This window comes from Tenrec ecaudatus, chromosome 9 (assembly GCF_050624435.1).
Source record: "Tenrec ecaudatus isolate mTenEca1 chromosome 9, mTenEca1.hap1, whole genome shotgun sequence".
Taxonomy (NCBI): Eukaryota; Metazoa; Chordata; class Mammalia; order Afrosoricida; family Tenrecidae; genus Tenrec; species Tenrec ecaudatus.
Genome location: NC_134538.1, coordinates 46889609 through 46902433, shown reverse-complemented (window position 1 = coordinate 46902433; position 12825 = coordinate 46889609). Strand labels below are relative to the sequence as shown.

Genomic DNA, 12825 nt, shown 5'->3' with positions numbered 1-12825 from the left:
GATTTCCAGAGGTCCTCCTCTGTTTAGAGAAGGAGGAACCTACCACCAAGAAAGAAGAGCCGAGAGCAGAATGCAGGCTTTGGACCCAGTGTCCCTGTGCTGAGAACCTCCTAGACTCTGGAAGATTAAATGCAAGCTATATGGCAATCTGCAGAGAACACTGGGCCTGCTGATGCAGAAAGGTGACAAAGACCTTCTAAATTGTGAGTAACAACACACACATACACACACACACAGAGAGAGACTTCCCTTATACTTGGTGTCCTGAGATCGAACTTCTAGCCTTCTTAAACTGTGAGAAAATAGTTGTTTGTTAAAGCCATCCATTTGTGTATTTCTGTTAGACCATTGCAAGATAACTCAGGCAACCACCTGGGAATGCCTGAGCTCTGAAAAAGCTCACCAAGGCCCCTCCAATTGTCCTGAAGAGAAGACAGCCTGGCTGAACATTAGATAAGAAGAATGTCTGGAGCTGTGGCTTGCATCAGCAGTGAGCACAATGAACTTGCAAGACAACCCTGCATTCAATTTAGGAAAAGAGAAGGAGGTCATGTGTGTGTGGGCACAACTGAGAGAAAATGTGACAGAGGATCAGAGGCAATAGCTTCCTTGTTGACTAAGAGCCCCATGCGCTAGAAGCTATTGAAGTCACATGCTATGACTCAGTTCATAAGAACTACATCTTAGAAAGAGCACACTAACATAAACTCCTTGCATCAACAGCACCTTAAATTCTGTGCCACTGGATAAATTATTGATGCAAGCACCTCATACCCCAGGAGCCCCAAGAGGGATGCTTAACAATGGTTTTCTTTGTTGTTTCTTTGTTGTTGGTTTGCGGGGTTTCTTTTGAAAGGGGGGAGTGTTCTTTTGTTTTTGTTGTTGTTCTTGGTTTGGGTTTTGGTCACAATATGACCACCAAAGTAAAACAGAGTCGTGCATACCCTGTGGACAAGCAGATGGATTCTGGGCTCCCACATAATTCTAGCCCTAATCTAACAACAGTTAGTTCTTATAACATGGCCCTGCTCAATACTCGCCTTCATGAAGAAATCGCTGAAGATGAGGATGTTCCAGCGGAGTGTGGTGAAGGAAGCAGATGGTGCCCAGCTATCAGTTGGAGTGTCTTGGGTCCTAACGGCTTAGATTCAAACAAGTAGCCATGTAAGAGAAGCATCAACTAGGTCCATATCAAAGAAGCACACCAGCCTGTGTGATCCAAAGATGATGATGATCAACTCCAAATACGATGAAGGGAAAGTACCAGGGCTTAAATTGTGGACACCAATTTGTAATGGGCTATGGAGAACAGTGGGGGCCCACACTCACCTGGAGAGTGTGTAGCCGTAGTAAGCCTCGGGCAGATCCTCTCTGACTACTGGCAAGGGACTCCCAACAGTTTCACTCTCAGACAGAGTCTGTAAACTTGATTATGGTGTGATTATGGTGGACCGAACCTTGGATAATATGATACTTGATCAGTTAACCTCCCTCTTGATCCAACCTGAATTTGCTTTAGGCTAAACTATTTCTCACTTGTTCCACAACAGAAAGGTTTTCTCTTGCTTTTAAAATACTGTTGGTAGAGGGAGTGGGGAGGGAGGGGGAAATATTGTTGGTGATCTTTTATTCTTACACCTCATTTTTATCCTTTTATTTTTATTTTCTTTCTGTTTTGCTTTTGTGTTTTATTGTTTCTGTTAGGTATCTCAATTTATGAAGCACAGAAGGAGTGGGTGCAAAGAGGGGGAGGGGCCTGGGAGCAAACCATGAAGGTGGAATGGAGGAGGGCGTGTTAGAAGTGATTGTGTAAAATTTTAAAAAAGAACTGATTGTGATGATTATATACAACTCATTAAAAAGCAATTGAATTATGGAAGTGTATCATATGTGACTATTATATCAAGGAATCTATAAAAAAATAAAGGAAGAAGAAAACAAATGGGTGACGAGGAAGAGTTGTTGCTTGTGGGCATTGAGTTCATGTCCATGGTGGTGGAATAATTGGGAGAGGGATAGCAATCGTGGTTGTACAACAAGAAGAGTATAATCAATGGCACTGAATTCCACATGTAGAAGTTGTTGAATTGGAGACTGTTTTGTTGTGTGTATCTTTGCCACAGTTAAACAGTTACACAATTAACAATGAGTACAGGAAGAAGACAGTATTCTAGAGTTGACAGTGGTCATGATTGTACAACTCTTCTTGATATGATTGAACCGTTGAATTGTATGACATGTGGATGAAGTACCAATAAAACTGTTGAAAACAAAACACCAGAGCACGGAGAAGAGCTATAAACACACAGCATTGGGAGCACGGGGAGCTTCCTGGGTTGCAGAAACGTGGGAACCAAACCGCCCCACGGCACATCTAAGAAGGGGAGTACGTTAGCTGAAAAGCAGTTCATTCCCATTAAAATCACAATGTATTGAATCACAATGAATTCAGAGAAAAGGAACACACAAATTTAAATAAATAGAAATGGGCAGAGCCGGGAGGGAGCTAAGCATCGAAGAGGACAGCGAGCAAGACGCAGCACTGAGCCTTCCTCCTCCTCGCCCTCCTCTCCTCCTGGTGCTCACTTCTACTGCAGCCAAAAAGAAAGACAAGGTGCAGAAGGATGGCCCGAGTGGGCCTGGGGGTCCTGCACCCCCAGCAGCAAGGACTGCGGCGTGGGTTTCCGCAAGGGCACCTGGGGGGCCCAGACTCAGTGCATCAGGTGCCGAGTACCCTGCAACTGGAAGGAGGAGTTTGGAGCCGACTGTAAGTACAAGTCTGAGAACTGGGGAGGCGTGCGATATCAGCACAGGCACCAAGGCCCACAGGGCACCCTGAAGAAGGCGCGGTATAATGCCCAGTGCCAGGACACCATCCTCATGGTGAAGCCTTGCACCCCGAAGACCAAAGCCAAGAAGGGGAAGGGAAAGGACTAGAGGCCAGGTCTGGATGCCAGCGCCCCCTGAGCTGCCCCTTCAGAGATGTAACCCACCAGTGCCTTCGTCCCACTCGTCAATCACACCTGCCTCTTCCCCTGCCCCTCACACTCTCCACCCCACCCCCACTCCAAGTAGTGAGGGACTAGGGTTTCTGGAAGGCTCCAGGCTCCTCCCAAACGGCTTTCACTCATGCACTCTCCCCACAAACTTCTGTACTTCCCCACATGGCGCTATTACTAAGAACAAACGGTTTCCTGTCCCCCCCCCCAAAAAAAAAAGAAATGATTGTTATAGAACCCAAATTTTCCGTGTTGGGTGTATAATGTTGAGTGCGACCCTGTGTACAAAAGCATGAAGCACTGCTCAGGCCGTGCCAGCTTCACACTTGTAGGTTTGGGCCCATGTGGTCACCACTGTTTCAATCCCCCTGGTTGACACCTTGTTGATGGTCTGCCTCCTCCCGGCCCTCTTCTTTCCCAAGCATGCTGCCATTTCCCAAGGACTAGTCTCTCCCGGTAACATGTCCAAAGTTCCTCACTTCCCAGAAGCATTCTGGCTGTACTTCCCAAGACAGATGTTTTTCTTCTTCTGGCTGTGTATGGAATATTCTTTGGCCTTCCAAAAAGGCCAGTGTTCACATGCCTTTGAGGCAATCACAGATGCCATGGCTCGGGGCAGGCACACATCCGTCCGCAGTGTGACCACTCTGCTCTTTAACACGATAAGGACATCTTTGTAGCAAATTTGCCCAAAGCAATACATCCTTATGTCTCTTAACGGTGGCTTCCATAGGCACCAATGGTGGATCCGAGTGAAATGAAATCCTTGACAACTTGGATTGTGGCTCTGTCATGATGTGGTGCACTCGTCCGGTTGTGAGGAGGCTTGTTCTCTTTACGTTGAGTTGGAGTCCACACTGACTTACTCCCGTGACGCTGGTTCTTTCTCGTGGTGACTGTGGGACAGGGTAGATCTGTGCCTGTGGGTGTTTCTGCGACGGGAACTTATCTTTTTCTGCGCTGGAACAGCTCGTGGTGATTTTATTTGCTCTCCATCAGCAAGTGTTTTACCTTCTCCGGACATTCAGCAGGCAAGATTGTATCATCTGTGTACTGCGGTAATCTCTGTCTTATCCTGTCCCAACCTTCTCTTCCTATCTCTTTAGTCAGTCCCGACCCTCAGATTATGTGCTCAGAATACAGATGTAATGCGCCTAGTGAAAGCTTGCGCCCCTGACTCACACCAGTCCTGGCTGGAAGCCATACGGTACCCCTTGTGCTGTTTGAGCCACTGCTGTGTGGTCTACGTACAGGTTTCACATGAGCACGACTAAGTCTTCTAGAATTCCCATTCTTAATGTTACTCATAAGGGGTTTTTTGTTAATCATTTTATTGGGGGCTCGTACAATTCGTATCACAATCCATACATCCATCCATTGTGTCAAACACATATGTACATCTGTTGCCATCATCATTCTCAAAACATTTGCCTTCTACTTGAGCCCTTAATATCGGCTGCTCATTTTCTCCCCTCTCTCTCCCTCCCACCTCCCTCATGAACCTTTCATAATTCATAAATTATTATTTTGTCATATTTTACATTGTCCAACGTCTCCTCCCACCCTCTTCTCTACTGTCCATCCGCCAGGGAGGAGGCTATACGTAGATTCTTGTAATCAGTTACCCCTTTCCACCCCACATTCCCTCCACTCTCCAGGTATCACAACTCTCACCACTGGTCCTGAAGGAGTCATCTGTCCTGGATTCCCTGTGTTTCCAGTTGCTATCTGTACCAATGTACATCCTCTGGTCTAGCCAGATTTGTAAGGTAGAATTGAGATTATGATAGTGGGGGGAAGAAGTATGTAAGAACTAGAGGAAAGTTATATGTTTCATTGTTGCTACCCTGCACCCTGACTGGCTCATCTCCTCCCCACAACCCTTCAGTAAGGGTGTGTCCAGTTACCTATAGATGGACTTTGAGTCTCCACAATGCACTCACCAACATTTACAATGATATGATTTTTTTGTTCTTTGATGCTTGCTATCTGATCCCTTCGACAGCTTGTGGTCACACAGGCTGGTGTGCGTCTTCCATGTGGGCTTTGTTGCTTCTGAGTTAGATGGCCGCTGTTTATCTTCAGCCTTTAAGACCCCAAATGCTATATCTTTTGATAGCCAGGCACCATCAACTTTCTTCACCACATTTGCTTATGTACATGTTTGTCTTCAGTGATCATGTCAGGAAGGTGGGCACCCACTGATATGATTTTTAGTTCTTTGATGTCTGATAACTGGTCCCTTCTACACCTCGTGGTCAGACAGGCTGGTTCTTCCATGTGGGCTTTGATGCTTCTCAGCTAGATGACCACTTGTTTACCTTCAAGCCCAGATGCTATAACTTTTGATAGCCAGGCACCATCCGCTTTCTTCACCACATTTGCTTATACACACATATTTCTTCAGCCATCGTGTCGGGAAGGTGAGCATCCTGGAATGCCAATTTAATAGAACAACGTGTTCTTGCATTGAGTAAGTGCTTGAGTGGAGGCCCAATGACCATCTGCTTCCTTAATACTAAACCTATAAATATATGCACGTAGATCTGTTTCCCCACACTCTTATATAAATATATTTACATATATACATTCCAGTCTTTAGATCTCTATAAATACCCTTTGTCACCTAGTTCTTTTCTCTATTTCCTTTTACTTTCCTCTTGTCCCACTATCATGCTCAGCCTTCATTTGGGTTTCAGTAATTTCTCTCGGTTACATTACCCTTGCTGAATCCCTGCCAGGCCTCTCACACCCTCCTTGCCACTTGTTGTACCCATAGGTTTTTGAGGGTCTTGTTTCTTTGTTTTGTTTTTTATGATTCACATGGTAGATTGTCTTTGCATAGTTAATTTTAAAAAGCATTTTCCTTGTATTCTCTGCTTCCTACTAAGATCCATCTGATGTCAGCACTGATCTCCCTCATGCCAGATCCTCTTCTCAATCCAGTCTTAAATTTCTGGCAGCATCCTGTCCATGTATGTCAGTTATTTAAGTATCTTCAACAAAATTGTACTTGCATGTAGTATTGATGATATTGTTTGATAATTTGCACCTTCTGTTGGGTCACCTTTCTTTGGGATGGGCACAAACATGGATCTCTTCCAGTCAGGTGGCCAGGTAGCCGCCTTCTCAATTTCTTGGAATAGATGACGGAGTGCTTCCAGTGCCGCATCAGCTCGTGGAAACATTTCCGTTGGAAATCCTTCAATTCCTGGAGCCTCATTTTCACCAACAGCTTCAGTGCCGCTTAGACTCCTCCTTCAGTTCTGTGGTTCTCGATCATGTGCTACCTCTTGAAATGGTTAAATGCGGACCAGCTCTGTTTGTTAGAGTGATTCTATATATCCTTTCCATCTTCTTTTAATGCTTCATGAATCATTCAATATTTTGCCCATGGAATCCTTCCATATTAGAACTTGAGCTTGGAATCTCCTCCCCACCCCCAATTCAGCTGGAGATAGGAAAAGCCTATTCATGGACAAAAGGCTAAAAAATCCACCTGGCCTCAGACATTCCTACCGCAACATCTGATACCAGAAGACCTAAGAAGTTGCATCTTCAAAGTTGTGTAGAAAATGGGATCCAAGAATATCACAGCCAACAATGTTGTCATGCATAGGTAACAGGGACAAAGTCAAGGAAAACCACTCCTAGGAGCTGTTTTGTGTTTTTTAAACAACTCAGCAGTGAAATTTAGCTACCCATTAAGAGGTAAATTCATGACTTTTACAATACGAAATGAAGATACATCAGAGTTGACTCAGCTCACCAGAAACAAGACCCATGTGACAACTGGTTCAGAGGGAAGGATCCCTGGGCGCCTCTGTGGGATGGGCTCTGTCCCCGAGTGAAAGGTGAGGCTGTGTGCTCCGGGGAGCCCTACCCAGGAGTCACTGCGAGGCTGAGTGTGAACGGACTCCAGGGCAGTGGACTGGGCTCTTGCATGGCTCCGTGGAAAGTTCACATGCACACAGGAGAGCCGGCAGATTAAGAACGCGGAGATGTACATGCAGATGCGAAACTGATCAACACCTACAGGGCTACCATCACTCGTGTATGCCACTGACAAATTAATTTGGCATTTCTGTAGACATTCCTGTGCATTAATGTAATTTTCTACAGCTTAGATTTGTGAAAAAGCTCAAAGACAATAAAATACACCAGCCTGCCAGGGACCAACACAGCATTTGTGTGTGTGTGTGTGTGTAGGGAGGATGGCATTTCAAAGTCCTGACACAACCAAGAGGTCACTCAAAATGCAGAGGTCAGGATGGCCCTAAGGCCACAGCAGCCATCGAAGGGTGGCAGCCCCACTGTGAGCCTAAGTAAGAGCCACCAGGTAACCGGGAATGTGAGCAAGATGAGACGCCTGCAGGGGTGACAACGGCTCTTTGAGTTTGCACAGGGAGATGTGTAGCTTCACCCCTGGGAGCGACTCACCAGCAAGCTAGCTGCTCCAGGTCTCCAACCACAAGCAGGCTCTCAAGTTCACCAAGAGGAGGTACGAGATGCTGACCAATGCCCTGGTCTCCAGGAGGAAGGGGGTGTCCAGGAATTCCACGTCCCCATAATAAAGGCTTTCCAGAAGAAAAAAAACAACAACAAAACCTCGGGACAAAAATGTGGCTTAAAAATAGGATTGAATCTATTTAAATACTGCACCAGGACTAGCACGAGAAGTATGGGCACATGATAAGAGTGTGTGTTATAAACCTTGGCAAAGTGAAAACATTAGCATCAAAGGCAGGTGTTGAGAAGAGGGGAGGAGACAGGATGGTCACTTACCTCCAAACTGAGAAACTATTGGTCCTGGGACATTGCCGTGCCGACGGTCTCCCTCCCCGAGAGGATTCATTTTGTTTTTCTTTGTCCTGTTTATGACATCATAAAGGGGTCTCTACAAAAAGTTTTTAAATTTTAAAAAATATATTGGCCCTGCTGAGAGTAAACCATAGTCTTTTCCTCCCAAGACTCCCATCTCTTAATGAGTCTGAAATCATTTGTCTTATCATTGCAGAAATCTATTATAAACTAGGATCTCTTTTAGAAAATAAAAAATTTTCTAAGACTCAGCATTTTTTGCAACAATTGAGCCCCCCTCACAATTTTACACAAGTAAAATTAAATACTTTTCATTTAAAATAATAGGTGTACAAGTCTATCTTCTAAAATTACTTGGGTCTATAAGGGGATACTCAAAAAACCCCGGAATTTCTCCCCACCTCACCCCCCCAAAAGCTATGTATTTAACTTTTTGTACAAAACAACCTTACCACCTGCAAAGTACTTTCCCTTACACAACACATTTGTCAAATCTGTGATTCCATTCTTGGAAACATTTTTCAAACATCTGTTTGGATGGCACCTCCTTCATTTCTTTTCACCTCTTCTACATATTCAAATTGCTGTCCTTTTGTGTCCCGCTTCATTCGCAGAAACAAAAAGAAGTCACAAGGAGCGAGATCAGGTGAGACATGTTGTTTTTGCTAAAAACTGGTGCACTGAGATGGCTGTGTGAGCCGGTGCATTGTTGTGGTGGCAAAACCAGTCCCCTGCCTGCCACAAATCAGGCCTTTTTAATCACACACTTTTATGCTGTCTTTTCAGAACTTCTAAATAGAAAGCTTAATTAACAGTCTGACGTGGTGGAACGAACTCCAGATGCACTACGAGCCGACATTTTCTTCCATTCGGGAAGTTGACAGACGTCCAGAACAAGGCTTATCATCCAGGGACATTTCCCTTATTTTGAAAGGAGAAAAACCACTCCAACACTTGAGTTTTTCCCAGAGCGCTGTCCTTGTAAGCTGTGTTCAACATCACAACAGTTTCTGCAGCATTTTCCCCAAGCAGGAAACAAAATGTCACAGCCATAATGCTGTTGTCTTAAATTGGCCACTACAAAAAACAAGGTTTGAGCCAAACTGCTTTCATGAAAAAATTCACTGTGACCAGAGAGAACCTTCCCAGGCGACCCCACTGGGTGCACTGACTCCGAGGGTCAGAGGGAATTGTTCAATGTTCACCTGGGGGGTGGGGCAATGTGTACAATGTTTCCGTTTTTCTAGTATAAATATTCCAGTGTAGCCAAGAAGACCATCAAGGCGATGAATGGACACAGTGGCTGCTACATTGGGCTTAAAGTAACCAATTGTGATGAGGGGGCAGGGCCGGCGGTGTTTCATTCTGTTGTGCTATCTGTCAGTGTGAGTCAGAACTGACAGGACAGCCCCTGACAATTACGACACTGTCTCCCTCCCTACAGACACAGAGGACAGTGGCCCTTCAGCAGGGAGCCCTGGAAGGAAGTGCTAGAGACGCAGTGTCGGACAGCTAACCCCAAGGTTAGGGTCCAAACCCAGCAGGCCCCCAGAGAGAGTAAAATGAGTCTGTCCGCCCTGTCAGGATGCGCAGCCACACAAACCCTGTGTAGCACTCAGAGCAGCGGTCTGGGGCTTGGGGTGCTGGTCCGGTGGTAGGATTCTCGCTGTCCATGCCGGAGACCCAGTGGATCCATGAGCAGCCACTGAACATGTCGGGTGGGGTGGGGGGGAACATGAGTTGCTATGATGCTGAGCGGGTTTCATCAGAGCTTGTAGTTAAGAGCATCTCGGAAGAAAGGCCTGGCCATCTGCTCATGGAGACCAGAAAACCAAGTTCACCCCTCGGAAGGAGATTGCTGGAACACCAAAGACCATGGCCCTCAGTCACCTCTCAGTCCGGAGCAGAACTCACCTAGGGCTAGCATTTAATCCACCAAAACCCAAAGACAATGTCCAGAGGGTTCAGAAAGGAGGGATGGAAACGAGACGGGGAGGTGGGATGCGTGATGGCACACTGCTGGGACTGCAAGGGCGAGTTGAATCAGAATGTGTATGCATTGTGGACAGTAAAGCTGGTGATCCGCTCTGCAAATCTTCACCTAATTCATCATCAAAAGTTCAACGTAAAACCACCCTGTGGATCACCGCTGGTTTAATCTGCAGCCTGTCTCGTGGGGATGCTGGCGCAGGACTTGAGTCACCGTGGGGGCCCGGACGTAGGCTGATGGCCAGCAGCCTGGGCAGCGGCAGCAGCAGAAACCTGTCTCTTACCACGTTCTCTGAGCCTCATGCCCACTGAGAGCAACCTGAGTGACCTGCACCAAAGGTGGTCAGTAAGTCGGGATGCTGGGGACCCCAGAAGCTGGCATTCTAATAAGGGGGGGTTGTGGCTTTTCTGTGTCCTTTGGTGTTTTGCTTTGAGGCCCTTTTTCAAATAAGCTTATATCATTTTTATTAATACAACGGTCATTACTTTCACACACGCTCGCTCTCTGTCTCTCTCTGTTACTCCCCCACCCCACCCCCTTCTCTCAGGTGATTCTTCTGAGCAGCCAGGCCTGAGAACCACCGCAGTTTAAACTGTATGAATCATTGACCCGCTTGTATAAATACGAATTTCAGGAAGATAGTGTGATAAGCCAGTTTATCGGGAGGTCCCTGCTATAAAGATGAATTTCCCTGGCTTATCAGTTCCCATGGAGCCTTGGAAAGAGCTGCAGGCAGGAAGCTGGTTCCTCGGGGCATTCCACCCCTCGTGGCTGGGAAAACTTGAGCTGGTTCTGCCAAGCCCCCTTGGTAAAACAGAGGGAAAGGCTCTCGACACACGCAGAGCTGCCGTGCTGGGCTCGGACATGGCAGCTGTAGAGCTGGCACGGGACGGTGTTTCCTTCTGTTGTACAGGGGGCACCGGCGGTCAGAACTAGGACCGTAGCACCTGACAACATCAGACACCAGGCCCAGACCTGGGCTCCTCTCCCCCAGGGCAAAGCATCCACTCCAGCTAACGGTGGGCCTCGTGACTCCATACGTGTCCTCGAACTTCCTGACCCTGGCTCTCCTCCCTGCTGGCTTAGTGAGTTGCCAGAAGACCATCTGAGCCTGGCATCCCTGGTTTGAAGGAAACCATTCCCCAAAAAGGATGTATTGGAAGTATCCTGGCGTGCAGCGTTTTCTTTGTTATGTCAATTAGCTCATACCCAAGGAGGGTGGATTCTAAAAGGAATCACTTCAACATTCTAGAGAGGGCAGATTAGACACGGAGGGAGCACCCCCAGGGGAGAGAAGCCAGGGATGCTCCGGGCTAAAGACCAAGACAACAGCCACACAGTAGGGGTCCAATCAGGACATCCAGCTTCCAGAACTGTGAGAAAACACATTTCTGTTCTTCAGAGTCACCTGCTGGTGGTGTTTGTGTTACAGAGCTAACACAAGGACACTGAGACACCCTCCCCCATTGCCCGTCACCCCACCCCCACTGTGGAACCAAGCTCTGACCTTCCCCTCCACGGACATCCTCACTCCAGTCACCCTGGGCACCCCTCCCTTCATCGCCAGACCTTTGCCCACGCTTTTTTCTCCAGAGAAGTCCCTGGTCTCGCCTACTTCCCTCCTCCCCAGAAAATGCTCCTTCAGCATTCCTGATACCAAGGCGCTTCCTCTGGAAGCCTCCCCAGGCAGCCCTCTCATCTCCCCCAGGTTGGGACCCTTCACTGGGGTTCCCACAGGCCCCCTCCCCAACCCTCCTCCTTAAAGGGCCTGTTGCCTTTAAGGCCAGGGGACAAGTGAGGGAGGTAAAGTTTGGACAAGGTTCTAGCAGCAAGCATCTGACTGTCTCCTCATCTGAAAACACAGGCACATGACCAAGCTTCCTCACAGGGCCCTGGAGTGGAAGAAGGAGATATTGTGTCTAATGATGGCTATTTTTACTTTAAGGATTGTTGAAAGAATGACGATGAGATTTGAGATTAAAGAAAGGGGAAATATGAAATGGGGAAATCATATATTAGTAAGGGAAGAAAAGGGTGTTTGTTTTTTCAGCTCAGGCCCTAAGTTCTGCACAGTGGAAGGCTCGCGCACGCGCGCGCGCGCACACACACACACACACACACACACAGAGACCCCATCTGCACACAGAACCAGCACCCAGTTACCATGAAGGTGACTCTGAGTTGCGGCCCCGGGATGTCCAGTGGCTGGTTCCCGGAAGCAGAACACCTTGCTTGTCTTCTGAGGTGCCTCAGGATGGACTCAACCCTCACAGTGCCCTTAGCAGCCAGCACAGTAACCACTGGCTCCCACAGAGGTTTCACCCAGAGCATGCTTTCTAAGGATTCTTGATGAGCAGATGACGCTTCAGGGCAGAACCCCAGCCCACCCTGCTGCCTTGAGCTGAGGCCACCTTGCTGTGCGAGGTGAATCTCAGGACAGGTTGGGGTGCGTGGCTAAATTACTGGACTGTCCTCCTCACGCCCTTGGGAAATAGTGCTGGGGGCGCGCCTCTTGGGCACAGTGTGCTTGGTGGGGGTGGGTGTTAGACAGGGTTCTCTAGAGAGATAAAACTAGGTTGCTGATAATTTTATGTATATATTTATAAAGATAGATATATAACACAAGAAATGAACAGTTAAATTATAAAGTAGTACAAATGGCTCAGTGCGACTCACTCCCGTGAGAGAGTTGTGAGACACTGGCAGTCCTTCAAGTCTTAAGAGCTGTCAGCTAGTCCTCTGTAGAGAGAGCGAGCTAGGCTATCCCAGCACAGGCAGCAAACAGCAAGGCAGGTCACCAACTGTCAGTCCTCAGCTCCGGAGATGTAAATTTCAATCATGTGGTCTTAAAGGGACCTCAACTTACAGCGACACAGTCCACAGGCTAGGCGTCCCACAGGTAGTGTGCCTTTTAAATTGAGGCACAGAACAAGCAAGGCAGCGGCACACTGGTCCAATGATTAAAGAGCGAGAGACAAGAAAGGCGAGGCTCACTGAGCCACTTATCTATCTGCC

General features: G+C 47.3%; 1 pseudogene; it reads left to right on the top strand.

Annotated features, from left to right (window-relative positions):
- Positions 1-1019: 1019 nt before the first annotated feature.
- LOC142455961 (midkine pseudogene) lies at positions 1020-2937 on the top strand (annotated as a pseudogene).
- The last annotated feature ends 9888 nt before the right edge of the window (positions 2938-12825 follow it).